This window comes from Peromyscus maniculatus, chromosome 20 (genome assembly GCF_049852395.1).
Source record: "Peromyscus maniculatus bairdii isolate BWxNUB_F1_BW_parent chromosome 20, HU_Pman_BW_mat_3.1, whole genome shotgun sequence".
Taxonomy (NCBI): domain Eukaryota; kingdom Metazoa; phylum Chordata; class Mammalia; order Rodentia; family Cricetidae; genus Peromyscus; species Peromyscus maniculatus.
The window spans coordinates 52,194,693-52,221,599 of NC_134871.1; the positions used below are offsets into that span (position 1 = coordinate 52,194,693).

The 26,907-nt window shown below is 56.3% G+C and overlaps 1 protein-coding gene across 2 annotated transcripts in view; it reads right to left on the reverse strand.

Annotated features, from left to right (window-relative positions):
* The window catches only part of Tcf20 (transcription factor 20), a 183,931-nt gene that overhangs the window by 142,025 nt on the left and 14,999 nt on the right, over positions 1 to 26,907 (reverse strand). The window contains exon 1 of one of the 2 annotated variants that reach the window (XM_076556429.1): positions 18,829 to 18,908. The exons of the other annotated variant lie outside the window; for it this stretch is intronic. The gene's annotated coding sequence lies outside the window, so the exon portion shown is untranslated. Of the gene's footprint in view, positions 1 to 18,828; positions 18,909 to 26,907 lie in introns of those variants that run through there. 2 annotated transcript variants of the gene reach the window in all.

Below are 26,907 nucleotides of genomic sequence, written 5' to 3' on the forward strand. Positions count from 1 at the left end.
CAGTTGTACCCACACCTGTTCCTGACTCCACAGCTTGCCACTCTGAGGGCTCAACACCCTGCACACATCTGTCCCGTCCTGTCCATTCTGCAAGGCATGTGTCACAGGGCTACCGTCCAGGACCCTTGGTCCCCTCTTCCTGTCTCAAATAATGGATTCAAGAAAGCAGGCTGAGGGTGGAGAGATGGCTCAGTGGTTAAGAGCACCGGCTGCTCTTGCAGAGGACTGGGGTTCAATTCCCAGCACCCACAAGACAGCTTACAATCGTCTGTAACTCCAATTCTAGGGAATCCAGCACAAGGCACCCATGTGATACGCAAACATACATGCCGGTAAAACACCTACACACACGATAATCATTAAAAAAAAGAAAAGCGGGGAGGGAATGGGAGGAGAGGAGGGAGGGGAAACTGCGGTTGGAGTGTAAAATAAATAAATAAATTTAAAATAAAATAATATAAAATAAAAAGGAGAAGAAGAAGAAAAAAAGAACACAGGCCCAGGCCCTGTTGAGCTCACAACAAAACTCCATACTTACAGTCTTTTGTTTCTGTCTCTGTTTTATGTGTTTCCGAGACAGGGTTTCTCTGTATAGCCCTGGCTGTCCTGGTCTCACTCTGTAGACCAGGCTGGCCTCGAACTCAGAGATCTGCTTGCCTCTGCCTCCTGAGTGAAGGCGTGCGCCACCACCGCCAGACTCACACTTACAGTCTTGAGCAAGTCACCAGTTCTATTGGTGCCTCAGTCTCCCCACGTACGACAGAGGTGCTAACTCCTACCTCAGATGAATGAACACCCATGCTTGGCAGACTGGAGCGGCAGGGACCGCCATCACTACCTCCACGGCCGTCCGCTGTTTCCCTTCCTCAACCAAGAACCACGAAACACAAAACACAGAGGGAGGCACCTAAGTGAGGGAGAGCACCGGTCTGTTGGGGATGGCTGAGCCTGGAGGGGTGGCTGGGAATGAAGAGCTAACTCTTGGATGCCCAGGCTGGGGGTGGGGGGGGTCGCGAGCCACACTGCGGCCATTTCCTGTCTATCTTCTGAGGCTGGCTGAAAGAGTGACAGGGGGAGCCCCTCCCTTGACGAGATCAAAGACAGTAATGAGTTAGGGTCTCCCCTGGGGTGGGGTGGGGGGGTCTGGGGAGGGAGCACCAGCACTGGGGAGAAGAGGTTGGGAGCAGCGAGGTCAGAGGTTTGTTCCCGAGATTGAGAAGGCTTCCCTGAGCCTAGAGCAAGCACACGGTCAGTAGGCTTCTCCCACCACTGAGGGAGCCACTGTAGCAGCCAGAGCCACAGCTGAGTGCCAGAGCGGTGGCTGGGCGTGGCTCAAAGCGACAGTGCTCTCCATCTTCAGGCCCAGGGTGGGTCACTCACCTGGCTCGGCATTTCTGGACCCAAGCCCTTATGGGAAGATTCTTTCCAGGACCTTTATCTGGCAGGATGTGAGCCCTGTGGAAGGCTGACTAGAGCAGCAAGATAGAGGCCTGGGGGTGGGGGTGGGGGTGACGGGAAGCCAGCATGTAGGGGAGTCACTCCAGAAAGACCTGGCTTCTGAGGATGCTGTGGCTGGAGGCTCTCAGATCATCTGGTTACGGTGACTGGTGTCATGGAGAGGAAGCGTGCGTTCAGCTGGAGGAGGAGAACACTGAAGGGTCAGGATGACAGTGTAGGGAGTACCACTCCTGGTTAGTGGGGGGGTGGGGGGCGGGCATCTCAGAGGAGGTGGCAGCTGAGCTGGGCAATGCATGGCCCTGGATAAGGGTATTCCAGGGAAACCGCAGGAGCAAGAGCTTGGAGGCAGAGCCAAGGCCGGCATGGTGGAGGAGCAGCCAAAGGAAGATGGCAAAGATGAGCCTCTCCTCAGTTAATGCTACTCAGTTCAAGGCCCAGAGCCAAAGGCCTATGTCTGAATACCAGCACAGAACCTCAGATTCCTCATCTGGAAAATGGGGTGGGGGCTGACATCTATAACCAACAACAACCAACCCTGGAAGGGGCTGTGAGGGTTCAGCCTATCACTGGGAACCCAGGCAGGTACCATGGGAACCTGAGCTGCTGCTGTCATTACCGGAAGGGACGGGAGCCCAACAAACCCACAGTGGCAACCAGGAAACACACATTAACTCCACAGGCCCACTGAGTCGAGCAGGAGAAGGGACACAGTAGAAAGCAGAAGCAATGATAGCACAAGAAGATCCATCCCCTCTGCCACTTGCTTAGAAGAGTGTGGCTCGCTCACATCCTTTTCTGTCACACGGAGATGGACATGATCCCCAGATTACAAGACAGGACACCAGAAGACTCTCAGGCTGAGGCTCACAGTGCAGGAGCCAAGTAGCCATAACCTTGTACCTGGCACAGGGTATAGCTAAGGAAATGGTGGGTGGGTGGATGGATACATGCATGGATGAATGGATGGAAGGGTGGAAGGATGGATGGATAGACGGATGGATGGATGGATGTGAATGGATGAATGGATGGATGGATACATGGATGGATACATGAATGAATGGATGGAAGGATGGATGGATGGATGGATGGGTGGATGTGGATGGATGGATGGATGGATACATGGATGGATGGATGTGGATGGATGGATGGATACATGGATGGATGGATGTGGATGGATGGATGGATGGATGGATGGATGGATGGATGGATGGATGGATGGATGGGTTGGTGGGTAGATGGAGCAACAGATAGATGGGTGGGTGGGTGGGTAGGTGGATGGATGGATGGATGGATGGATGGATGGATGGATGGATGGATGGATGGATGGATGGAACAACAGACAGAACAATGGACAGCAAGCAGACAAGAGTCAGATACCTCACTAGCAGCCTCACTTCATGTTCCCCAGGACCCATGCAGCTCATTGGCCCCCAAACACTCAGTGGTCCCAGCATCTGCATGTGTCCCTGGCTGTTCTAGAACTGGGCCACGTGTGGGAGATGTATTTCTCCAGGAGATCAGCAGTGCCCCCAGGCTGGCCTGGGTGATAACAGCTTCTAGGAAAAGTGTCCTTAAATTGTTCCTTCCCACCTGTTGGCCTCTCATCAACCTCCTCCTGCCATCTGGCAGGTGGGGCCTCTCTGCCAGGCCACTTGACTGTCACAGCAACCCCACATGCCCTGCTCAGCAAATCTTGTTTTCATCCCAAAGGTATTCCTGCAAGGTAGAGCTGGTACCAGCCAGGACCATCTGCTCAGCCTGAGGGAGGGGCAGGTCTGAGACTTCACTTTATCTGACATATCGCTGCGGCATCCTGGAGCTGGGCATCCTGCCAGGTGACCCCTGTGGGTAGGGGACCAAAGAGGGCCAAGTCCTGGACCTCAGAGCGCTCACATCACAAGCAGGGTCAAAGCTAGACAGTCTCGAGTAAAGAGCCCCTGAGGGTGCGAGGACAGGGCACGCTGGCCTGTCTGGGTTTCCAGGAGAGGCCGTGGGTGCAGGGACCCTGATGCCCTGAACAGGGAGGAGATGGCACTCCAGGCAAAGGGCCCCATAGGACAAAGGGATCTTTACAGAGAGGGGCTCATCTCTGCCATGTGCCCTGGGTATCTCCAAATGCAGGAGATGAGGCTGAAGGCAGAGTGTGAAGGGCCATGTCTTCCCTCCAAGTGCACACGGGAGACAGGGTTAGAAGAGATTCAAGGCGCGGAGGGGAAGCCTGCTCCTTTACACATCTGGTTCTGCCTGTAGATACCAAGGCAGCCATGTCCCACCCAGAACCCCAGCTTCCAGACCTGCAACAGCTTCTCTCAGTGGGACAGAGAGTCCCCAGGACAGCTGCAATAGTGACCAGTCAAGGCAGGGTGAGATGCTGAGCTCTGTCTTGGTCTGAAGAGCTCCGGAGGCTGGGTGGCTCTCCTGATACACTTCTCACTAGTGTCCTTCCTAACACCCTCTCCCTGGGGGTCCTCCTACCCAGCAGCCAGACTGGCGAGGCTAACCAGTGACAGCGCCCACTGTGAGCCCCGCTCCCTGCACACAGGAGGTGGCGCGGCATCTCTACCTCCGCTTGCTCTTCCTGTCAGCACCTCAGACTTGGCTGGCGGAGAGCAGCAAACTCCCTTCCCTTCTCTCCTGATGGGTGCCATTCTGAGGGTGGGCTACGCCACCCCTGCCCCATCTGGCCCTTCAGCTTCCTGCGCCTTGGGGTCCTTATCGTACCATCATCTGGACAGAGATTCCAGGCTGGAAGGAGCGACCACATCCGCCCGCTCTGGCTTTTCTGGGAGCCCACCGATGATGACCACCTGTCTCTGTGGTCAGCAGCTCTATAGTGGTCACTCTGTCACTTCCCTGGGGGAGGAAAGGCAGGCCTTCCTCTGCTGTCTCAGTCTGGGATGGGATGCCGGGAGCGGAGCCTGGGTCTCTCCAGATCTGACTACAGATTGGCATGGCTGTGGTGAGGTTCAGTGTCCGAGAATGACACTGAGTTGAATGTGGCTCTTTCTGACTCCTCCACGTGGGGAGAGGACTTGGGGAGAAGGCACAGGAGCAGTAAGAGCATTTGCTGGGTGACCCCATAACACCCCACCTGAGGAAGGCACCTCCGACCTTGGCCATGAACTCTCATCCTCCAACTTGAAAAATGTGCAGGATATCCCACATATCAACCTACAGCTTGCCAAGATAGTAAGCAGAACTCTAGGAAGCAGGCGACTCACACATCTCGAGTGGAACCTTCAGGATGGGCACCTCACAAGGGCATTCATACACATTCCCACTCCGATGGCAGAGGCAGCTGGCCCACTTTACATATGGGAGAAAAGAAACACACAGATAGTACTATTCCTACTCAAGACAGCCGGCAGAGGAAGAGGTGGATGTGGTCTGTGAATCCTGGCAGGGTCAGAGGCACTCTAGGTCAACAATTCCAGATGCCCGTATCTGGTATCGGACTGGATCACTCCCAGGAAGTCCCCCGGCATCAAGTGCCGCAGCTCTACCCTCAAATCATCTGGCTCCCATCACACACTGCCTCCTTCCACTTCTTCAGACACAAGTTCTCCCTGCCCGGGGCCTTTCCACTCCCCCTTGGCTCGGCCACTGCTGCCTGTTTACATCAGTTAATTGCTAACTCAATCTGTCACGGCCATTCTGGACCCCTCCTCCGGAAAGTCTCCCCCTCCTCCCTCCTCTCTGAAGTCCTTATCTTGGCCACGATGTCACCTGGTCACAATGTCAGGCTCATCGGTGTGTACCTGATGAGCCTTTAGGGTCAGTGATCCAGGTCCTGTATGCTCTCACTTGAACTAACGCACTTTTTCCACCCACCTAAGTGCAGCCAAGGGTGGCCTCTAGCTGCCCCTATGCATCCTTCCCTGGCCTCTCGGCCATATGGTCACTTCAGTCAGGCTGTACATAGGCCTGTAGTGCCCAACTCTCCTCAACGTACTTCCTTCCTTTCCCCCCCCATCCCCATTTTTTGAGATGGCCTTACTATGTAGCCTTGGCTGGCCCAGAACTCTATGTAGACCAGGCTGGCCTTGAACTCACAGAGATTTGCCTGACTCTACCTCCTGAGTACCGGGATTAACGGCATGCGCTATCACACCCAGCTCCAGAACGTATTTCTAACAAGTGACCCACTCAAGATACCCTGAGGAAGAGCCTGGGGGCCCTTCCCCAAGACAGGACAATCCAGGCACCTAATAACAAACACAATGCAAGTACTTGAGATCCAGGCCCACTGAGAAGCAAGCGGTTTACCCCAGCAGCACCCAAGCCCATGGGTGAAGAAGGCTCATGCCCAAACATGGCTCCACTCACAGCTTGGGGCCCGCTCTGTCTAGTCCCCTTACTCCTCCTCTGTCTTGGTCTCAAGTTCCTGTCTCTGACTTCAAACTCTCAGAATCAAACTCCAGCCCCTCCTTGGGCATCCCTGGGCATCCTTGGGTAAGGAGCTGAGTCCCCGTGTGCCTCGGATTCTCAACTGTAAAATGAGAAGGAGGACCAGGACCGTGGTATCTCCTGGGGTTGTGAGTAGAGTCTACGGGATAATAGAATAGACACAGTATCTTATTCAGAGTCTCAGGAACAACAGGAGCCGTCACACCTTCCAGGGCATCACCTCACTCCTTCAGGGAAGTCAGGCAGCCGCAGGCAGAGGCAAACAAACCACTGTGCCCCGGTGTCCAGCCCCAAATCCGCCCCCACCCCCACCCCACTCCCTCTCTGGAGAGTCTGAGACACTAGCAGCAGCGGCATTCTGCCTTAGGCCTGGCCATCTGCCGCCCACCACATCCATACCAGCCTTCTGTCACCTACTCCGCACCTCTGCTTGGCAGCTTTATCCCACCCCCACCCCTCTGTGAGACAGAGCTAAGTGGAATTCCGGGAGGTCAGGAGGTGAGATGTGATGAGGCCCTCCCTGCCAGAGCCACCACCTTCCTAGGGAACAGTCACAACTTAGATAGGGAAGGAAATGAAGGCAGCTAGCTAGTGCCGGGCATTCCTCTCTTCCTAATGGAGGCCATGAACCCAACCTTCATCCTTCATCCCAGCCGTCCCCGGCTGCTGAGGGATGCTCGCATCTGCCCCATCAGGCTGAGCCTGTCCCAGTCTGGCAGCCAGCCTGAAAACACCTGTGGGAAAAACAGTCATAGGATGGGGGGTGAGGGGACTGGGCCTCCAAACTCTCCTCTCCAGGGCAAAAGAATCTGTGATTCCTCAGAAGCCGAGGAAGGACAGACAGGCAGGGCTGCATGTGCCAGGAGGAGGGAGTCGAGACTAGAAAGCCGGAACATGGGCTCTGTCAGGGCAACAAGGAGCCACCGGTGTTAGGGGAGAGAGAAATCGATGAGGCCAAGAGCTTGTGGGAAGGGGCTGGCCACCGCAAACAGGTCATGGAATGTGATGCTGGAGGCCACCCTGGAACGCGCAGGTTGAGATGGCTGGATGGTACCCAGCAGTCAGGAGGCAGTTCAGAGCTAGCGCCAGGGCAGAGCCGGAGGAAATGCTCAGTCCCAACATCCAGTCTTCTTCCTCCCCCTGCCTGCCCTGTCCCCAAGCCAAACCACGCTGGTTGGAAGCTTAGCAATGCGGTAGAGGGAATGTGGACTCGGGCCACCAGGTTCAGGCACAGGTTGTGGCCTGGAATTGACATAAGACTCACAAACCATCCAGAAGACCCTGGCTGTCTGCTGGTCTCTGTCCCTGTCCTTCCTCACCACAGGGCCAAGCCTAAGTCCCAGATGGGGTCCAGGTCCCAGCTCTAACCCTCCTCATCTGAGAGCCCCTGTGGAGCAGGCAGCCCCAGGCCCAGGAGCTCTGAAGCTACCAGGCTTGCTACAGCCTCCAGGAGCACCAATTTCCCAGGTTATAGACCCAAGGCTCCCCATCTACAGCATGTAAATAGGATACCCCTCTTCCCAGAGTGGACAGAAAGGTTAAAGGTCAAAGCGTTGGAGTATTCTTTCCCAGCACAGGCCATGAACCCCATGCCTTCCTCAGGAGGTACTGCTGCTACCTTCCCTGTCTCAGGTGCTTCACATCTCTCCCCTCTATCAGGGACCTTCGCACACAGACATTCTTCCTGCCTGGAACATTCTTTGTGGCCTCCCCTCCCCCCACCCATGGCTGTTTTGGGCTCAGATGCCACTCCTCCAGGAAGCCCTCCCGAGCGAGCTGAGCGAGATCCCAGATGAGCTCAAGGTCTCACAAGTCTTCACTACCAGGAACAACAGGGACTGTGAAGGGCGAGGAAGCTGCCTGGAGCATTGCAGGTGTCCATGGAAACCACCGATTCAGCCTACACAGTGTGGGAAGTGTTCCAAGAGGAGGCGACCCCTCCCGGGCTAAAATCAGGAGCTTAAAGCTGTAAAGCCCCCAGCACCCACTTTGCAGATGGGAAAACTGAGTTCTAGAGCTAAGGGCTGCCCCTACAACTGCCAGAGAAGCAGCCCTGTTCCATCAGTTCCAGGCTCTTGCCCGGTTTCCCACTCTTGGGAGGCCCATCCCTCTCCCCTGGGGCAGCCCCACGCCCCACTTGGGGGGGGGGGCTGCCTGGTCCTGCAGCTCACCCTGTGGGCGGGTGGCTGAAGGCTGGAGTATCACTGGGCGCCCGAGCGCGCTGAGCAGGGCAGCTGGCAGCAGCGCCAGCTCCGAACCAGCTGTTTGGATGACAAACTGCGTTCAAGCTTCATTAGGGTAATCACGGGCTCCCCTCCCGGCAGCGCCGCGGAGCGCGACTGTCAACCTGAACTAATCAAACCCGGCCCCAGGACACCCACCCGCCTGGCTGACAAGCCGCGAAGCCGCGGAGCCCGCTCTGAGCAGCGCGGCTCACTTGGAGGTGGCGGTGGGGCTGGGCCCTGGAGACAGACGGCCTGGGGGTCCTGCTGCATGCTCCCCGGGACCCTGGGAGCCTCAACGCTGTCAGTGCGGTTACTCTAAGCCCTGCTTCTTTTGTCACGGCCAGAAATAGAGCTCAGGTGACAAGGCCACTGCAGGGGAGGGGTGACGCCAGACACAAATCCCGTTCCGTGGGCCCATCATCTCTCCCCTCATTGCCTTTCCCTTTGAGAGACACTAAGGGCTGGGGACAGCTGAGTGGCCTCAGCAAGTCCCTCTAGTCCTGCACCCCAACAGGAACTTGGGGACTCTGGTGACAAAGATGTGGAAAGCCATTGGACAAGCAGTCGGGCCAGGGCTCAAGCGGGCACAGGTGTGAGGGCAGGTCCCCCCTGCTCAGCTGTGTGGTCCCTGTCCCTACCCACAATCAGAACCAGGCACGAGGAACATGTCTGTCTGGTCCCTTCATTGACAGCAGGGGGAACCAAGCCCCGGCAAGGGGTGGGGGTCAGAGGCAATGGTAGTAGATATCAGCAAGTGTTGGGCTGTTGAGACAGAGGACCCCGTCATTCATTCACACACTCACTCATTCATCCACCCAATGCACACGACAATGGGAGCTCTGCGTTGGGCACTCAGTACTTGCTGAATGAACAGATGCCTACAAGGCTGAGAGCATGAATGGATGCCTGGTGCTAGGGACTCAGACGTGAACTCAGCAGACACTCGCCCTGCCTCCCGGAGTCTGTCTAGTGGGAACAGCCAAGCAACAGATAATTAATTACAAATGACACAGGCAACAAAGTAGCTAGATACAGCCACCAGGAGGGCCACTGCCTGGTCTGGGAAGGTCCTGCTGGCTCCCTGAGGGAGGGGGGCATGCCAGCCGGGACCTTCAAAGAAAAGCTGAAGGCAGACAGGGTGGGTGGAGGGCACACAGCATGTGCAAAGGCCCAAAGGTCAGAAGGAGCTTGGGGCTTTGGAGGACCGAGTTCATCTATACGGCTGGAGGGTAGCTATGGGTGTGAAAGCTGAAGACTTAGCTAGACCAGGAGGAGACTTGGGTCCTCGTCATAAGGATGGCAGGAGTCTCTGGAGGGTTAGGAGCAGGATTGGTGGCTGGTCCAAATCCAGCCTCACTGCCTTCTGATCCAGTGTTAGCTCGGACAACGAGGAGAGCCAATGTGCCGTCTCAGAAGGGGGCATCCTGGGAATCCATGCAGATGTGGCACAGATGGGCAAAGTTGGCCTCTACAGTAAGAGTAGTGCTGGAGTGCTGTGGGCAGTGGGTAGGTGGTGACTGGTGGAGGTATGAGGGTGCTTCCTGGCCCTGGCAACCCTGCAGGCCTGCATCTGCACATACGTGTTTAGGGCCTGTGCTTCAGATGTGTGCGCCTTTCTGTGTTAAGTTAGGCCTCCAGAAAAGTTAAGAACAAAAGCCTGGCTCCATCCCTCTATCTGTCTCTGGTTTTGAATTTGCAGAATAAGGACAGTGCCAAGGACTACCTGGCTGTGCATAGGACTTAAGAAAATTCTGGCTGGGCGGTGGTGGCGCACACCTTTAATCCCAGCACTCGGGAGGCAGAGCCAAGCAGATCTCTGTGAGTTGGAGGCCAGCCTGGTCTACAGAGCGAGATCCAGGATAGGCTCCAAAGCTACACAGAGAAACCCTGTCTTGAAAAAAAACAAAAAAGAAAGAAAAGAAAAGAAAATTCTGCGTTCCCAGACTCTGGACACCCTGGCTACCCTACCCTACCCTACAGCGAACACAGGTCACACCAGTTTCCCGATCTGTTGGAAGCCGGTGGTCTCCACTTGCCTCAGAGGTCATGGGTACCCCGGCGGCCATCCCGCCCCAGGTCACGGGCCTGAGAAGGACCAAAGGAATGGAACGCAGAGCTGTCAAATGTCACTCTAGTTCTAATAAGGTAGGTTCTAGGGCAGAAACTCACTGTCCAATGCCACACGCCAGCAGAAACCAGGCCAGACTCAGGCCTCCAAATGTCACCCTGAAGCATGTCCATCCTGCTCACCTACTGCGTGCTAGGCCCGGCCTGACAGCCCCCTGCAGGAGGAGCATCCACCTGAAATGGCGGCTTTTTCATGGGAAGATTCGGGAATGCAGGCCAGGTGTGTACCCTGCCTGGGCAGGCACTGCAGCTAACCTGGAAAAAGAGGCTCCAGGAGGCCCCGAGCCAGCCACCTCGGTGACTACACTAGTATTCTAATGGGGCTCAGTTTTCAGAGCCTCATGGGGATGGGCCCTGGTATCAGAACCATCATCAGCTCCACGTAACAGAGGGGGAAACGGAGGCATAGTGTCCTAGGACTCCTCACTGAGAAGCCAGGAAACAATTAGATGGCTGGGATGTCCCCTCCACCCCTGTGGTCACCATGGGGCACAGCTCAAGCCCCTCCCGATGGGACACTGATAGGCTCTGTGCGGTTCTCCCCACCACCCGGGGCCACTCAGCCAACAAACACCCACCCACCGGATGCTGCTGCAAGCTACCAGTAGCGGAGCTGGGCGTGGAGCGGTGGCCACGGCTGCAGGGATGAGGAACCCTTACCAGAGACGGCTCTACCTGCCACTCACACAGCAATGCCAAGAACCACAACAGTGATCGTGGCTACAGACGTAGGGCCTGCCGGTGCCAGGTGTTGTACCGAAATGCCAGCTTGTTCAGCCTCCCCAGGCAGCCTCACAGGGCATTAGCTGTTGGCTCCAGATTCTGACTGGTACCATGGGCTGCGAGGTTGAGTTGGACCTGTTGGCAGCGGTTTGAGTGGTTATCCTAACTCCTCCTCAGAGACCCTTCCTGACCATCTCAACAGAGGGACCCCACAGAGGCGCAGGGTGAACCTGGACTCCGCGCCTGTGCCACCCCTCATGGCTGGTGCAGTACCTGGAGGTACCCTACAGGCTTATAACTCACTTTGCTCTTGCCCATGCTAGGATACGGGCTCCGTGGAGATGATGGCTACTCCCATGGCTCTGCTCACATCCCCTCAGCCCCAGAGACGCTGGCTCTGTGATGGCTTCCCTCAGGGATGAGGAGTGAGGCGGACAGACAGGAGAGTAGATCGTCCCGCTCTGTATGTTCTCTCCTCACACCCCATGACGGACACACACTCTTCCCTCTAGTCTCCGAGAAGAGAAGCCTCCAGCGGTGTCTCTCCAACTCACGCGCTTCCCCCGGCACCCCTCAGCTTTCCTATACGGCTCTGCTCACAACCCAAGGCCCACTTGTGTGTGCTTCCTGGCCTTCCGCTGGCCCTTCGTTCTGTCACGGGAGCTCCCCGAGGACCAGGGCTGCATCTGCTCTGTTCACAAATGCCAGCACACAGATGGTACGGAATGGGGCCTCAGTATCCCTGTGAAGGGACGGAATTGGCTAATCTGAGGCTGTCTGGCAAGAAGCTGTGGGAACAGAGTGGGGTAGCCCTGACCCTCTCCCTGAGCAGAGTCATCGAGAGAGGGGAAAGAATTCCACAGCAGAGGGAGAGGCCTGGTGAGAAGTGGGCTGTAGGACCTTGGTGGGCCTCAGTGCAGTCAGAGGGGGGAGGAGAGGCCAGCAGAGTCGTGGGGGGGGGCGGGGTGTATGAGAGAGAGAGGGGCCTTCGGGGTTCTGGCGCTGACGTGAAAGTTCCCAGAACTCAGACTACCTCCCAGCCCACCTCCCCCACGACACATACCCCTGCCACACTAACCATGGTGGCAACTAAGTTAGAGGACTAGTTACCACCTTCCCTATCTAGATCTACCCACGGTCCTGGGAGGTGGCCTCCCATCCGGACAGGCTGTGTGGCCTTGGTCTGCATGGGGCTTCTTCTAGCAGAGCCAGACAGATGGGCCAGAAAGACAGAGAAGCTTGGGTGAGTGCCCTGAGGCAGAACGGCAGGGCCATGGCCAGAAGCTGTGGCGAACATATCCCAGCCAGGACCCGGTCAAGTGCAAGAACTGTGTGTGACCAGAGTAGCCGACAACCGTCCCACATCATGCTGCATCCAGCTGGCAAAGCCGGCCTCGAGGCTCAGGTGGCTGGGGGGGAAAGGCCACACAGACAGACACCCTTGGCTCCCAGACCCTCTGTTGGGAGGATCTCAGCTTTAGCCACCAGGTCCAGATGTCCCATGAGCTCCCACCCAACTCAGACCTGCTCCAGGCTGGTGTCACCTACTCCTGGAAAATCTGACAGGCATATCCCCCTGCCTCCCCACACTACCTGGACAATCCTAGCTCCAGCCCCAAGGTCTCCCTCCTTCTCTCTCAGCCATGACAGACCCTTTACAAGACCTTCCAGGACCCCACAGCCTAGATGACCTGACGCACCTACACATTGTGAGCACCAAACTCCAGTCACAATGGCCTTTCTGTCCCCTGACAGATAAAGCTCAGTCCACCACGAGACCTTTGTACCTACCTCTGCCTCGGGACTCTTCCCCCTCCCCCATCTCTCTATCCCCATGCTAGGCACTTGAGGCCCTAGGTCAAATGTGTCCCCCTGGAAAGACCCCTCCAGAGCATCCTAGCCAGTGGTAGCTGCATGCCCAGAGTAGCATGTATCACAAAGCTGTCTCCCGCGTGCCTTCCTCCTTGCTGCTGTGTGTGAACCCTGAGTGCTGCAGCCACAGGGCCTGAGACACAGATGGAACTCCAAAACCTGACTGACGCTGAGTGTGTGAGCCAACCGGTCTCCGTGCCTGGTTGGGGCCCTGAGCCTCCCCCAAACAAGCCACAGCCCCTGAGCTCTGGCCCTGGCCACTTCTCCAGCGCTGGCCTCCCTGAGGCCTCCTCTAGGTCCCTACACCATACTCCCACTCAACCCCTTCCCAATACCTCCTCTGACCTGCCGGTTCCTGCCGCCAATCATTCCCACAGTGCTCCTCGCCCCCCTTCTCCTTGGCATCAGCTCCCTCACCACACCTCCCTTCCCGTCATTTCTGCTCACACCCCAGGTCCCACGGCCACGGCCCCGCAGCCAGCTGTCCCCTTACACTCTCACGCCTCCAATCCTCCAGCTGGTCTCTCTACCTAAGCGCTCTCCTTCTCTTTCCTTGATGGACAAACTCTTGTTCATCCTTCAAAACCCAATTCGGAAATGTTCGTCCTTTTTGTAAAGCCCTTCATGATTTTTCTCCTGCATCAGTCGGGACTCCATCGGCGGTAAGAAACAGCACCAAACAGCTCCAATAAGAAAGGGAACAGGCCGGTTTATGCTCTCCACCCTCAAAGTAGCTGTAGGAGAAGATGGCAGGCAGCTTCACCCTCACGCTCACCGCTTTCAGCAAGCATAGGCAAATCAAAGGCACCGCGGGCCAGGCAGCAGGTCCCTGCACACTCAGAGCCAAGTGAAAATACAGGAAAGCCTGTGGTTTCCGTGACTAGCCAAGAAAGGGAATGTACCCATTTCCCAATCAGTCACTGAGGCCAGAGGGGTGCGTCTCATGCTCATCCTGTGGGTTGGACAGCAGGTCCTCGGTATGCTCCGCACCCGGGTCCACGTTGCACACACCCTGTCTCCACGTGTGTCCTGAGCTGTGTGACCTGCTGAGCCCCAAGTAAGTCCATCCCCCTGACAGCTGGGCCCTCAGTGCCCACTCTGTGACAGTTCCAGAAGCCGGACTGGGGCACCTGATGAGAGGGAGTCAGCTGCACGTGTGGAGTGCAGTAACGGGTTAACTGGCACCCCTGCCAGGCAGCAGATCTGCATTCTCACGGAGGCCTCAGGGGGACACAAAGCTGACATGGCAACGCGGGGAGTCAGAAGGGAGGTGCCCGGGGGGCTCCCAGGCACAGCACAGTCCCAGCAGCCCAGCTGCAGGGGCTACTCGGCCAATCCCAGCGAGCTGCCAGGGGAAGGGTTGGGGAAATAATTACCAAGGAGGCTGGGAGGGAGGCGGGGAGGCTGGCGAGAGGCTTAATGAAACTGCTAACGCGTTAGTGATTCCTGCCTGCTCAGAAAGGCGGAGGCAGACAGCCATGTTGCCAGTTCCTGCAAGGAGGCTGCCAGGCGGGACTGGCTGGGCACGCACAGGCGGCAACAATAGGCACCTCTGCACCATCGTCTTTCAACGCGTGACTTTCAAAGGGCAATCTTAATATATTACAATTGAAATGACAGTCTACCCCCACATCCATGAAATCAGGCTGGAGTCCGTTCAGACACATTAGGGATACAATTCAGGTTAAACACAATTAGACAGCTAAGGGCCGGTGAGAACTGGGTGTCTGGTCCCATTTTCCAGATAGGAAGCTGGGAACACTGGAGGTCCTCATAGGGAGCCAGGAAGGTTCCAGAAATCACCCAGCCCTCTTCGCCCTTCTCACCACTCCCATATATTTGTATTTTCAGAAAGCTCTTTAGGGAGAGGTGGACAACACAATCCCAAAGATGCCCCTAAAGAGTCAAGACCAAAGTCGCATAGCAAAGTCCCCTGGGTAAGGGCTCTTTCCTGGGGTTCTCTTCCCTCCAGATGGGCAATTAACAGCCAGTGCCATCTACACTGTAGTTTCCAGTCTATGACATCTCAGGTCTTCAGACAAGACAAGAGCCACCGGGATGTCAAGTGCTATGGCCAAGGGTGGCCACGGCGCCACAATCCAAGAGCCAGTGTTCCAGGTTCCCAAAGCATGGACTTTCGTTCAAACATTCCACAGGGTGCCGGGGGTGCTAAGTAGCCCTCGGCTGGCAGCTGGAGAGATGTAGGGGTTTGGACAAGCCACTCCCCACTTCTCCAGGATGCTATAAACAGCAAAGGTTGCCAGGGGGTACAAGAGAGTCACCGGGGAAGCAGCCTGAAGCCAGGAATGGCCACAAAAAAACAGTGCCATCTCTGCTCCTCTCTGCCCTGAGTTAGCATGTGACACCCCCCCCCGCCCCGCCCCCAGGACCAGGAACCAGGGCACAGAGGCTTGGAGGAACAAAGCTACATGCCTTGGAAAGTGACCCACAGAAGCTGAGCATGGAGGCAGGAGGATCAGAAAGGGGTTCAAAGCCACCTTCTACTATATAGTAGCAAGGCAGCCTGTGCTACATGTGACTGTGTCTCAAAAAATTTAAAAAAAAAAAAATGTAAGTGCCCTTCACTGGTGGGAGCCCATGCATCCCACAAGGGTTCCCTCTGGGGTTCACCCCTTAAGAACCAACAAGGTACAAACCTACAAATCTGAGGCCAGTGATCCCAGTTTAGGGTTAGGAGACACTGGGAAGGGGTGGGTTCTCCATATCTGTGCCCTCGAGGAACTGTGAACTCAGGGGATGCCCCTTATGGACAGTCAGGCCTAGGGGCCAGGCAGGCCAGGAACTCAACGACTAGCTGGTCTCCCCATGTCAGGGTCTGGTCCAAACAAGGTCTGTGTGAGAAAGCAGAGCCATGCCTGCCTCAGTAATGCCTTCAGAACCTTCTAGACAGCCTGGGGAGGCTCTCTGTGGGACACCCAGCCATTCATGAGGCCTGGTTACATGTTCCTGGGTCTATGTCTCCAGAGGAATATCAAAAGGTAAGGCCACCGCTGTGGGGATAAGACCCTGGGACAGGAGCTCGTTATGGACAAGTGAGTGAGTGACAGAGAGAGAGAGAGAATGATGGACAGTCCAATGCCACCCCACCTGCTGCTGCAAACATGCCCCAGGGCAGGCTGCTCAGTGAGCAGACTGACTCAGCTTCTGCCTGTCGAGAAGACCTCTTCTTCCAGTAAGAAACTGACCCTGATCCTCAGCCATTCTCAAACCGGAAACTGAGGCTTAGAGGGGCCCTGGCCCTGGCAGAATTCAAACCCACACAGCCTGGGCCCCGGGCTCTGCTCCATCCACATTTTATAAGGCATGCCTCCTCCACACAGTGCTCTCTCATCTGATCCCCACCCCCCACCACACCCCAGGGGGACATGCTCCGGCCTCAGACAAGGACCCTCAAGCGCAGAGCCGTGGAGACCAAGGTCAGAGTCGCCAGAACATACAAGGTCTCAAACTCAGACGGCTCCAACAATCCCTCATCATCTCTTCCACACGCCAAAGCCGCCTCCTTCCCCATCATCAACGCAATAAAGAAGGGAAGGGGGAGGGGAGTGGAAAGTGGAAGGGAAAGGAAAGGAGGGGAGCCCCCCCACAGCCCGCAGCGGGCTCCTTTCTGGTCAGGGGAAAAGCCTCTAATGAAGGCCCTTCCATGCCGCTGAGCGGGCGGTGTCGGCCTGGGAGCCCCGCGGAGCTGCGGGCCGCGCATCTCTGCCCCCAATTAGCACACAGGTCCTCCATCAAAGCGTGTGCCTGCTGCCAGAGGCAGAGGCCACAGGGACGGCCCTTCCAGCAGTGGGAGGAGGCCAAGGCTCTCTGGCAGGCCCTGGCCTCTGCCCCTTGCTTTTCGGTTGGGGCGGGGAGGGGGGGGTAACCTAGCCCCCACCTCTCACCCTCTCCAATCAGCCAGCTCAGGGCAGACGCCGTCACCCCGGGGGACGCGCTAATGAAGATGGCCGACATTAATCTCTTCCCTCTCCCGACAGGTCAATTTATAGTTCCATGGGGAGCCCTGGCGCCCAGCCAGAGGGCCTGACATAACTCTCCCTGCTCCTGAGGAGGACATCAGGGGTGGGCTTTGATAGGCGGAGGGGGCTGGTGGTCCCTGGAGCAGGTCTTCAGTCTAAGCAAGCATCCACCATTACCACCCCCACCAAATACAGGTGGCAGAGAAAAAAAACCCAGGGCACCTGACCTGGAGAGCTGAGGGTGGCTGACTGACAGACAGTCCAAACAGTCCTGGCTCCTCAGTTGGGGACCCTCCACAACAGGAGCCCTACACCCTGAAAGAGGCAGGCTTTCTGCACCTCACTGATCCTCCAGAAGCGTGAGAGCTTCTCTTGCTCTTGCTCAAGTACGTTCCTCAAAGACTATGAAGCTGGCCACTAGAGTCTGGCCCTGACTGCACCCTGGAGACCCATCAACCTACTCTGCCCGAGCTCCCAGGCTGCTGGCGGAGGCAGACCTGGGAGTACCCTACCCGGCTAAGCACCCTACATGAAGGAGTTGTCAGCAGCTGAGGGTACCTTGGGGAAGGTGCACACTCTCTCCGCCTGCCTGATGGAGGAGGGATGGGGGGGGAGGCACAGCGGGGTGCTGAGGATGAACAAGGGTGGGGCTCAGGGAAACAGGCTGTCTTAGGCAGGGCAGACCCAAGCGCAGAGGACAACCGTCTCACAAGGCATCACACTGGCTGTGGGCAGAAGCTGAGAAAGCCAGCCCGGCCTCAGGGGACTCTCTGGAGTTTGGCCTAGTTTAGATCTGCGGACAGCTGAGTTCAGTCCGCCTGCTCAGAGCTGCATGTTTGAAAGACAGCTTGGTAATGGTGTCCCAGGCTGACAGTCTTGGAGGGGAGGAGCAGCAGGTATGTCTGGGTCATAGGGAAAAGGAAGGACAGATGTCTTGGGGCCGAGCGGAACTTCACAGAGGACTGCTCGGACAAGCAGGTACCAGCGTGTCTGGTAGGTAAAGACCTAGGGTCTCTAGCCTGGGTCCTCGGCGGGGAAGGGGTTACAGGCCTGGAAGAGGTAAGGAATTGGGTCTGTGAAGCTTCCAGCAGGCGCCAAATGCCAGACCTGAGCTTGGGAGACACCGGGGACCTAAATATTGACTCCATGTCCAACTGTGAACAGCATGGGACTTGTGCTCTTGGAGTGGATCTTTTCCCGGGCAGGGAGGAAACTGGAGAGGGGCATTCTGTACGCGGGAATGGTGAGGGCCGGGCAAGGGCAAGTGTGGGCCCCCGAGGTCCAACGCTGCTCCCCGCTGTCTGTCCTGCTGAAAGCACAAGACCTGGCTGCCCCAGCTCCCAGTCCCGGAGGTGGGCACTGGCCCTGCACTTACTCGGTACTATGTGACCTGCCCAGTGGATGTCCCTTTCCTCCAGTCCTCCTCCCTCCCTCCTCCTCCATCTAACCCCTCTGCAACCCTGGGGGCATCCCCTTTTCCCTAGGATGAAGACTCAGGCCTCAGCTTAGGCAGAGTCAGAAGGAACCAGGGTCCCAGTGACCCCAAAGCACACTGTCATGTAAAAGAAAGAACAAGGCCTAAATAAAGAACCCAGACGCTTACAGTGGCTGCATTATGGTGGCGGGACAATGGATGATATTTTTTTTCCCTTCTTTGCGACAATGAAATATTCATACGCTCACTCTGTTGCCTGTGTGTGCCTGGAGGGGGCTGCTGTGGCTTTGGTGTCAAGCAACCGTGGGGTCAAATCCTGGCTCGTCCAGCTCCTAACTGGAGACCAAGGGCCAGCCATCTGCCCTTTTGGCCTCTGTTTTCTCATCCGTACAATGGGGACAAACGCCCCTCACTCCAGCCCATCGCGCGCACAGTAGGCACGCAGCTAAGTGCCAGCCTCGGAGCATCACACCCCCGCGTCGTCGCCACCTGTCCAGCCTCCAGAGGGAACTCGGGACGCCCCCACGTGCCAGACGCTGGCGCTGGGCGGGCGCCGGGCGCCCCCCTCCCGCCTCCCCGCCGCGCCCCGCTGCCCGCTTACCCTGGCGGCCGGAGGGCCGGCATCGGTCCCGCAGGAGAGCCCGGGCAGCGGGGCCGGGCTCCGGAGCGCGGGCCGCGGGCGCGGGCAGGGCGCGCGGGGGCGCGGGCCGCGCGCTCCGGGCCGTGCGCCCCGCGGCCGCCGCGTCCTCGCCTCCAGCGCGGGCCCCCGCGCGCCCCGGCCGGCCCGGGGGCAGGCCCTGCGCAGCGCCGCGCGGGTGGGGGCGGGCCTCGCGGGCCCTGGAGAGGCGCCCGGGCGGGCGGCGCGGGGCTCCCGGCGGGGCGCGGGCGGCGCCGCTGCGGTGGCCCCGCGGCTGAGTGGTGGGGCGCGATTTACTGGCTGCAATTCCCGGCGCCCCTCGATGGCACTTAAGAGAGACCGGGAGGGAGCCGGGGAGAGCGGGCGGAGGGCGGGCGGAGGAGGGGCGGCGGGCGCCGTGCGCCGGCGGGGGAGGGGCGCGGGCGGGGGCGGGCGGGAGGTGGGGAGAGGCCCGGATGGAGGCGGCGGGCGGCCGCGCCGCGCAGGGCTGGGGTGGGGGGGGGTGCCGCTCCACCCCCGCCCACCCGCGCCCAGCCCCCCGCGCGCCGGCGCCGCCGGAGGGGGGACCCGCCCCCCTGCAGTGCCCCACCTTCCACCGGGCAGCTCCACCCGGTGCCCCCATCACCACCGCAACCAGAGAGCAGAAACTCTTGGCCCAAGCACCAAATCCAGCCTGAAGCCATGCTTGGTTTGATGCGGTGGTTTTGTTTTTTTTTTTGGTTTGTTGGGTTTTTTGTTTTGCTTTTTTTTTTTTCAATTAGAATTAATTCCCATGATTTAAAAAATGGGAGCTTTTCTCATAAAAAAAAAAAATCCACATATCCACGCAGTTTAGAAAAGAGAAGGCTGGGGCAGATGCCTCCCCATCCTGCAGTGTCTCTTGGCAGAGGTCTGGGCAGAGAACACTGGCCTGCAGCTGTCCTCAGTGTCCAACAGGCCCACCTGCCGGTCCCTTCGCTCAGCACTCCTGTCAACCTGCAAATCCCTGAGTCCTTGCAGAGCCTCTCTGTAGGATGCCTGCCCTGCTTAGGGCCTTCTGTAAAGACTCTGCACTGATGGCACACCCCCCTCCCAGTGCCCACAGCCCCCCAGGAGATGGTGGCGCCTGCCCCGCCTGCCTGCTTCCTCACAGGCTGGCATCAATGTCTCTGTGGCTGCCTGTCACCACAGGGCTGCTGCTCTCTGGCTGGATTCTACCTCCATCCTGGCTCCAGGCCTAACCCACAGTAGGCACTCAGTAAGTGTTGGCTGAGCCGCAGCAGAAGAATGGCCGGGATTTGGGATTCCAGGAGGCCGCCTGGGCCGTGGCGGGCCCAGGGCACCAGTCCCCGCCGCTGATGTTCATTTTTAAAGCCCCAAATGTTCGTTCGGGGCGGCTCTCGCCAACCAAGAAAGCTAATGATTTCCACGCTTCATTTTTTTTTTTCTCCACCTTAATCCCCCTGCCAAGGCTTCTGTGCCTCTGCTGCCGCTGCCCTCAGACTGGCATCCAGTCTCTCTCAGAAGATACAACCCACCTGGGGAATGTCAAGGCCATCTGGGAAGGCCCAGCTGTGCTATCCCGGTCTGTAGGAGGTCACTTCCAGGCCTCAGAACCACAGGGTCTGAGCGGAGCACTAGCTGCTGCCCCTGGAGAATAAGTAGCATGAGCACACAGATCCAGACCAGCGCAGCTCTGCTGAGTCCCCGAGGTAGGTTTCCTAGGTTCATTTATTCCGCCACTCCTGAGCAGAGGAGTAGCAGAGAGCCTACCTAGAACTGCCCCTTTCCAGCCACCAGAGACAAGTTTTTGAAAAATATGTCACAAACCTACCGCTGCAAGGATCTCATTTTGCAGAAATAAAACAGGTGAGACAAGCTACTCTTAAGACCATGAGGCTGGTGGAACACTAATCGAGGAAGCTGCACCCCCCCACACACACACACACCCCACCCCACCCCCACACACCCTGCCGCCCCAGAGTGTTCAGCCAGCAAAGGAAAAAAGACCTTGCGGCCCGCTGGATCTAGAGCAACATTCATGAGGTTGGGGGGCTGTCTGTGATGGAAGACAGGTGGGAACCTGCACCCGGGAACTGGTCCCAGGCAATCGTGGAGCCATGCACCACCCAGGCAAATGCCCAAGACCCTGTCCCCAGCTCAACTACCCCCTGGACATAGCAGTTCTGTGGGTGCCCTCCTCCGTGAAGGGACCAGGAAGTTAGCCTGGCTCAAGAAGCAGCTGTCCAGCACAGCCCAGAAACCCTCTTGCTGAGCCTCGGGGTGACCCGTGGCTTGGGGAAGAGCGACTCAGAGGCTGTGCTTCTGTGGGCTTTGGGAGCATCCAGCAAGAGAGTGAGCGGACTGCCAGGGAGGAGGAGAAGCAGGTGAACTGCTCAGACTCCGAGGTTGGGCCACCCTGGATTTAAACACTGATTTCCCAACCTCCCAGTTGTGACTGACTGGCTCAGGGCCTCAGTTGCCTTCTCTTTTAAAATGTGTAGGTGCCAATCATAAGCCCAATTTACTTAAGGGATTGTAACGAGCCTGGCATAGGACAACGCATGTGGGGTGCTCAGACAACTGGGTAAGCACGAGACTCAGGAGTGGAAACGGTTAAAAGCATGGTCCTCGTTCCCAGCCCAGGCCCCAGGGCACCAGCCAGTGTGGTCTTGGGTAAGTGACTGATCCTCACTGGTCCTGTCTGTAAACGAGGTTATTGGTGACAGTCCCCCACCTGACCAGGTGGTGTAGAAATTAAACTGGTCCTGTGTTTAGAATAGCACCAGATACTAGTAACACCCACCAGCATTCCATTGCCTGCTGTTACTCAGTCCCAACTTCAAGGAGACTTTCTTACTGTCCCCGGGGGACCATGAGGCTTTGCTTTGAAATTAGAATATAATGAGACAGGCTTATGTTCCAATTCCACACTTGCAGGTTGGGGTCCTCTGAGCAGGTCGGAGTCTCTCCAGCTGAAACGCTTGAGCACAGCAGTAGCTGATTCTGCCGGTGCTGCCCTGGTCCCCCACCCCACCCGCTCAGAGCTTGCGTCTCAGCGCACACAGCTCTTCCTCCTACAGTGGGGACCTTAGCCATTACTCCTGCAGTGTCTGGAAGGGGCAGGGCCTCTGCCTCAGAGCAGGACTAGATGGACAGAAAAGTCCAGGAGATGAGACTGGTCTGCACTGGAGGAGAGATGAGCCCTTGAATACCAGAGCAGATGCAGACAGATTGCTCTTGTCAAGCTTTGAGCCTCCTGGATAACCCCTCTTTGTGGAGCTGGGAGTCCCCGAGGCTGTCTAGGCTGCAGATCTTGGTGGTAGGTATGAGGTGGTGATTGGAAGACCAGCTGGGCCCCTGAAGTCTCAGGATTGTTCTAGAGACCATGGAAGGGGTCCCACCTGGAAAGAGTAAAGCAGAAACTCCATAGAGGGCTCTTCTGACCCCTCGGGGTTTGTTGTCCCCCAACTCTCCAGTTTTACAGTCTCTATAGTAATAATTATTTATTAACATCTTTACTGAACTGTGTGTTACCTGCCTTCACTGCCCCTCTCCCCCCAAAATCCAGGAGTACGAGGGTTCAGATCTACTTTTCTTTTTGTTGTCGTTTGGGGTTCATTTAAGACAGGGTCTCATGTCTCCCAGGTTGGCCTTGACCTCACTCTGTAGCCAAAGATGACTTTGAACTCCTCATCTTCCTGTCTCTGCCTTCCAAGTGCTGGCATTACAGAGGTGGGCCATCATGCCTGGCTTCAGTATGACTTGATCCCTGCTGTATTTACTGCTCCCTGGGGCATGCAGAACAGTGCCAAGCACATAGTAGGTGCTCAGTGAATATTTGGAATGGAGTAAGAATCTTCAGATGGGGGCTGGAGAGATGGCTTAGCAGCTAAGGGCACATGGCTGCTCTTGCAGAGGACCTGAATTCAGTACCTGGCACAACTGCCTATAAACTCCAATTCTGGGGCTCCTGACACCCTCTTGTGGCCTCCGGGGCACCTGCACCCACACAGCGCACATACATACATACATACACACACACACACACACACACACACACACATACACACACACACACTAAAAATAAGTAAACTAGTAACTCTTAAAATAATCCTCAGGCGGTGACATTAAGCCCTCAGGATGGGTCAGTGATGTCCCACTGCCTGTGCACAGCCCCCCTACAGCAGTAGAACTGGGAAAGGGGACCTCAGGGGAGGCGTTCCTGCCACTCAGCATCCAGGAAGTGACTCCTCAACGCAACAGTGCTTCTTGGGCAGTTTTCCGGTTCACTGCTCATTCCATGGCTGCCTGGTGACACAGAGAGGCTCCTGAAAGCCTAAGGCTCCCTTAGATACAGCCTTGAATTCCCGCTCTAGAGCCCAGGAGGACTTCCCCAGCCCACCCACCCTCTGAACTGGAGGGGCTTCTCAGCTCAGCCCCAGGATGTCGTGTGGGGGCAGAGCTCCCCGCCCCTCGCGTACACATGGCACTCCCCCGCTACAGTTTACAAAGTGCGTTCACAGACATTATCACGTCGGCTCCTAAACGCCCCCTAAAAACCACAATAAATCTCTCGCTCTGGCTCTGGAGCCCACCGGCTGCTGCGTAATCACTGAGCAGAGAGGCCTCGGGGCCCAGAGCCTGCCAACGCCGCCTCGGCGCCAGCAGGGGCAGAGGGGGATCCACGTGGGCGGGTGGCAGGTGGCGGGTGGCAGGCCCAGCTGGGGCGCTGCGGGAGAGAGGAGCGAGCCCGAGGCCCAATCCTACAAAAGCAGAATGTGCTGTCTCAACCCAGAAGCTTTCTTGGGAGAGGGGCCAACAGCCACAGGATCTTGAGGACAGAGGCTGGTGGACCGAGGGACCAGGAAACACTACAGGGGGACCCGGAGGCTTAGTTCGCACTTGGGAGCATCGTTAAGGAAATGCAGTGGAGCCATGAGAATTGTTCTGTTGGGGGCCAGGGTTTGTCAGCCCCAGTTAGCTCTTCTCTTACCCTCTGCTCTTTTCCACCCGCACCCCCATAGCTGTCCTCAGTCGGTGTGATCCTGTGGCTGGCCGTAGGGACTCCTCAGCAGATCTCCCCAGTGATGGGAGCCTCCTTCCATGCGGTTCTCTCCCTGGAACGTTCCTGCTGTCTTGATTCCCAGCCTTCCTTGAAGAAAATTTCAGAGCTCTCTTATACTGTAGACCCTCCCCAGAATCCAGAGGTGACTCCTCAGACCCCGGCTTCATCTGAGTCCCCCTCTGCTTGGATCGAGCCCCTTTTCCACTTAGTTCCCTGTGCTAGAGGGCAGCCACTCTGTCATCCTGCTGTGAGGTGGTGACCCAGAGAACCGGAGATACAGAAGGGATAATCTACTGATGAGCCAGCCACAGAAGCACAGCCACCATGCCTGGGGACAGTCACCCCAAACTGATGACAACCCACATGACAGAGTCAGTAAGCTCCTGTGTTTACAGCTGGGCTCCTAGCCCTGGGTAGCCACAGAGGGAAGAAAAAAAAAAAATCTCCCAAATGCATGAGGAGAATCAGCCAGCGACTGTGGTCGGGTTTGGTTTTGTTTTTTGTTTTTTTTACATTTCCCTTGGTTCTCAAAGTTATAAAAGTTCAGCTTACAAATTGTGGAAAGTTCAGGAAAGTTTAACTAAGCAGGGAGAGGGAGGCTGGCCATCAGGGACTGAGGCTGCCCTGGCAGGCTTCCTTCCCCCGGCCTCTCCTCTTGTTGGCCAGCTCCTGGGAGGCCTCGGGCTTGACTTCTGAGCTGCAAGGCAGCTGACCTAACAGAGGGGGGTGGCTGTGGTGTTGTAGCGGGCAGGAAGCAGGTGGCATCATCTCTGAAGCCTCCTGAAAGGAGGCAGTTCTCCCAACCCCAGCCTTCACAGGCCTAGGAGAATGGAGCACTGTAGGCCCTAGGTATCCGAGGCAAAGGAGCAGGAAGCTAGAGATAAGAGGTTTGTGGGGTAGTTGTCCATGTTCCCAGAAAAGACCTCTGAGTCCACACCTAGAGACTCAATTACCGGTTCTGACAGCCTGGTTGCTCCCTGGCACCCCAGCTCCTTTCCCCTGGTAAGGACTTGTATATCAAATATCAAATGTTCGAAACCCCTACAGCTGTTGTAAAAGGACAAGCATCCCACTTTTATAATGAGCAGAGTCTATACAGATGTTTTTCCAAAGGAGAAATACAAATGGGGGCCCGGCAACAGCTCAGAAGGTAAAGTGTTGGCCTGACGTGTACAAAGCCCTGGGTGGGGTCCTTAGGAGTGTGGTGCACCCCTGTAATCCTGGCACTCAGGAAGTGGAAACAGGAGGATTGAAAGTCACAGCGAGGTGGTTCCTTGGGTAACAAGCCTGACAATCTAGGTCCAAACTCTTAGACCCCACGTGGTAGAAAATGAGAACCAAGTCCTGTGAGCTCAAATCGTCCTCTGATCTCCACACAGGAGGTTGTAGCACCCGCACACATAGGCACAAAAATAAATGTAATAAGAATTTTTAAACAAAAATTCAAGGTCATCCTTAGGTGCATAACAAGTTCAAGGCCAACCTGGGCTACATGACACTGATTTAAAAAAAAAAAAAAAGAAGATATACAAATAGCCAATTAGCATCATTAGTGATTGGTCAAAACACAAAGAAACACTGTTTCGTACCCACTGAGATGGCTGTTATCGAGATAGGAGGGGTTGGAGAGATGGCCCAGTGGTTAAGAGCACTGGCTGCTCTTCCAGAGGACCCCAGTTCAATTCCCAGTACCTACATGGCAGCTCACAACAGTCTGTAAATCTAGTTCCAGGGGTATCTGACACCCTCGTACTTTCAGACATTCAGGCATATCAACGTGCATAACAAATAAATTAATTAATTATTTTTAAAAAAGAAAGATAGGAAATAATAAGTGCTGTTTGCCGGGTGGTGGTGACACACACCTTTAATCACAGCACTCTGTGAGTTCTAAGCCAGCCTGGTATACAGAGCAAGTTTCAGGACAGCCAGGGCTACACAGAGAAACCCTGTCTCAGGAAAAAGAAAAAAAAAAAAAAAAGGTGCTGGCGGACATGGGGAGAAACCAGAATCTGTGACTGATACCAGGAGTGTAAAAAACGGTGTGGGAACAGTACAACTCCACACCTAGCCACATACACCCAAAAGAAGTAAAACTATATTGAGGTATGGCGGCATACATTTGCCACCCCAGCACTCAGGACAGTGGGATCAGGTGTTGAAGGCAGCCAGGACCACACTGTGAGATCCTGTGGAGAGATGGCTCAGGAGGTCAAACCCTTACCCCATAAGCATGATGACTTGAATTCAAAACCCTAGTGCATCCTGCAGCAGCATGCATCTGAAATCCCTGCTCTCCTGTGATGAGATGGGAGGCGGAGTCAGGAGGACCCTCTAGAAGCTGCCAGGCCAGCTAGCCTGGCCTACACAGTGGCCAACAACAAGAGAGCCTGTCTCGATAGAGAGAGATGAAGACCAGCACCCAGGGCCCTCCTCCAAGCTTCACACATGTATCCTGGCGTGCATGCACCTGCACATACGAATGCATACTTACTTTCTTTTTAAAGAAGGAGCACTATTGAGGAAGACACTTGATGCCAACCCCTGGCGCGCGTGCACGCGCACACACACACACACACACACACAGTCAGAAAGGAAGGGAGAGAGGAGAGGCGGGATGGGGACTGGGAGAGGACATGTTTCCACATTATAATCTGTGCAGGAACGTTTAGAGCAGCATCATTCACAGTAGAGAGAAGACTAAAACAGCTGGGTGTTCACTTCCAGCTGGGTGGTAAGCCCATTCCTTGGACTATTACTCGGCTATGAAAAGGCACGAAATACCAGTGTGTGCTACTACCTGGATGAACCTTGAAAGCATGCTACGCTACGTGGGAGAAGGCAGCCGCAAAAGCACACAGGTTGAATGCTTCTTTTTGGTTTTTGATTTTTTGTTTGTTTGTTTGTTGTTTTTGAAATATTCGAGACTGTCAAAACCATAGAGACAGAAAGTAAATTATTAAATTAGTGGTGGCCAGGCCAAGAGCTAGGTAAGG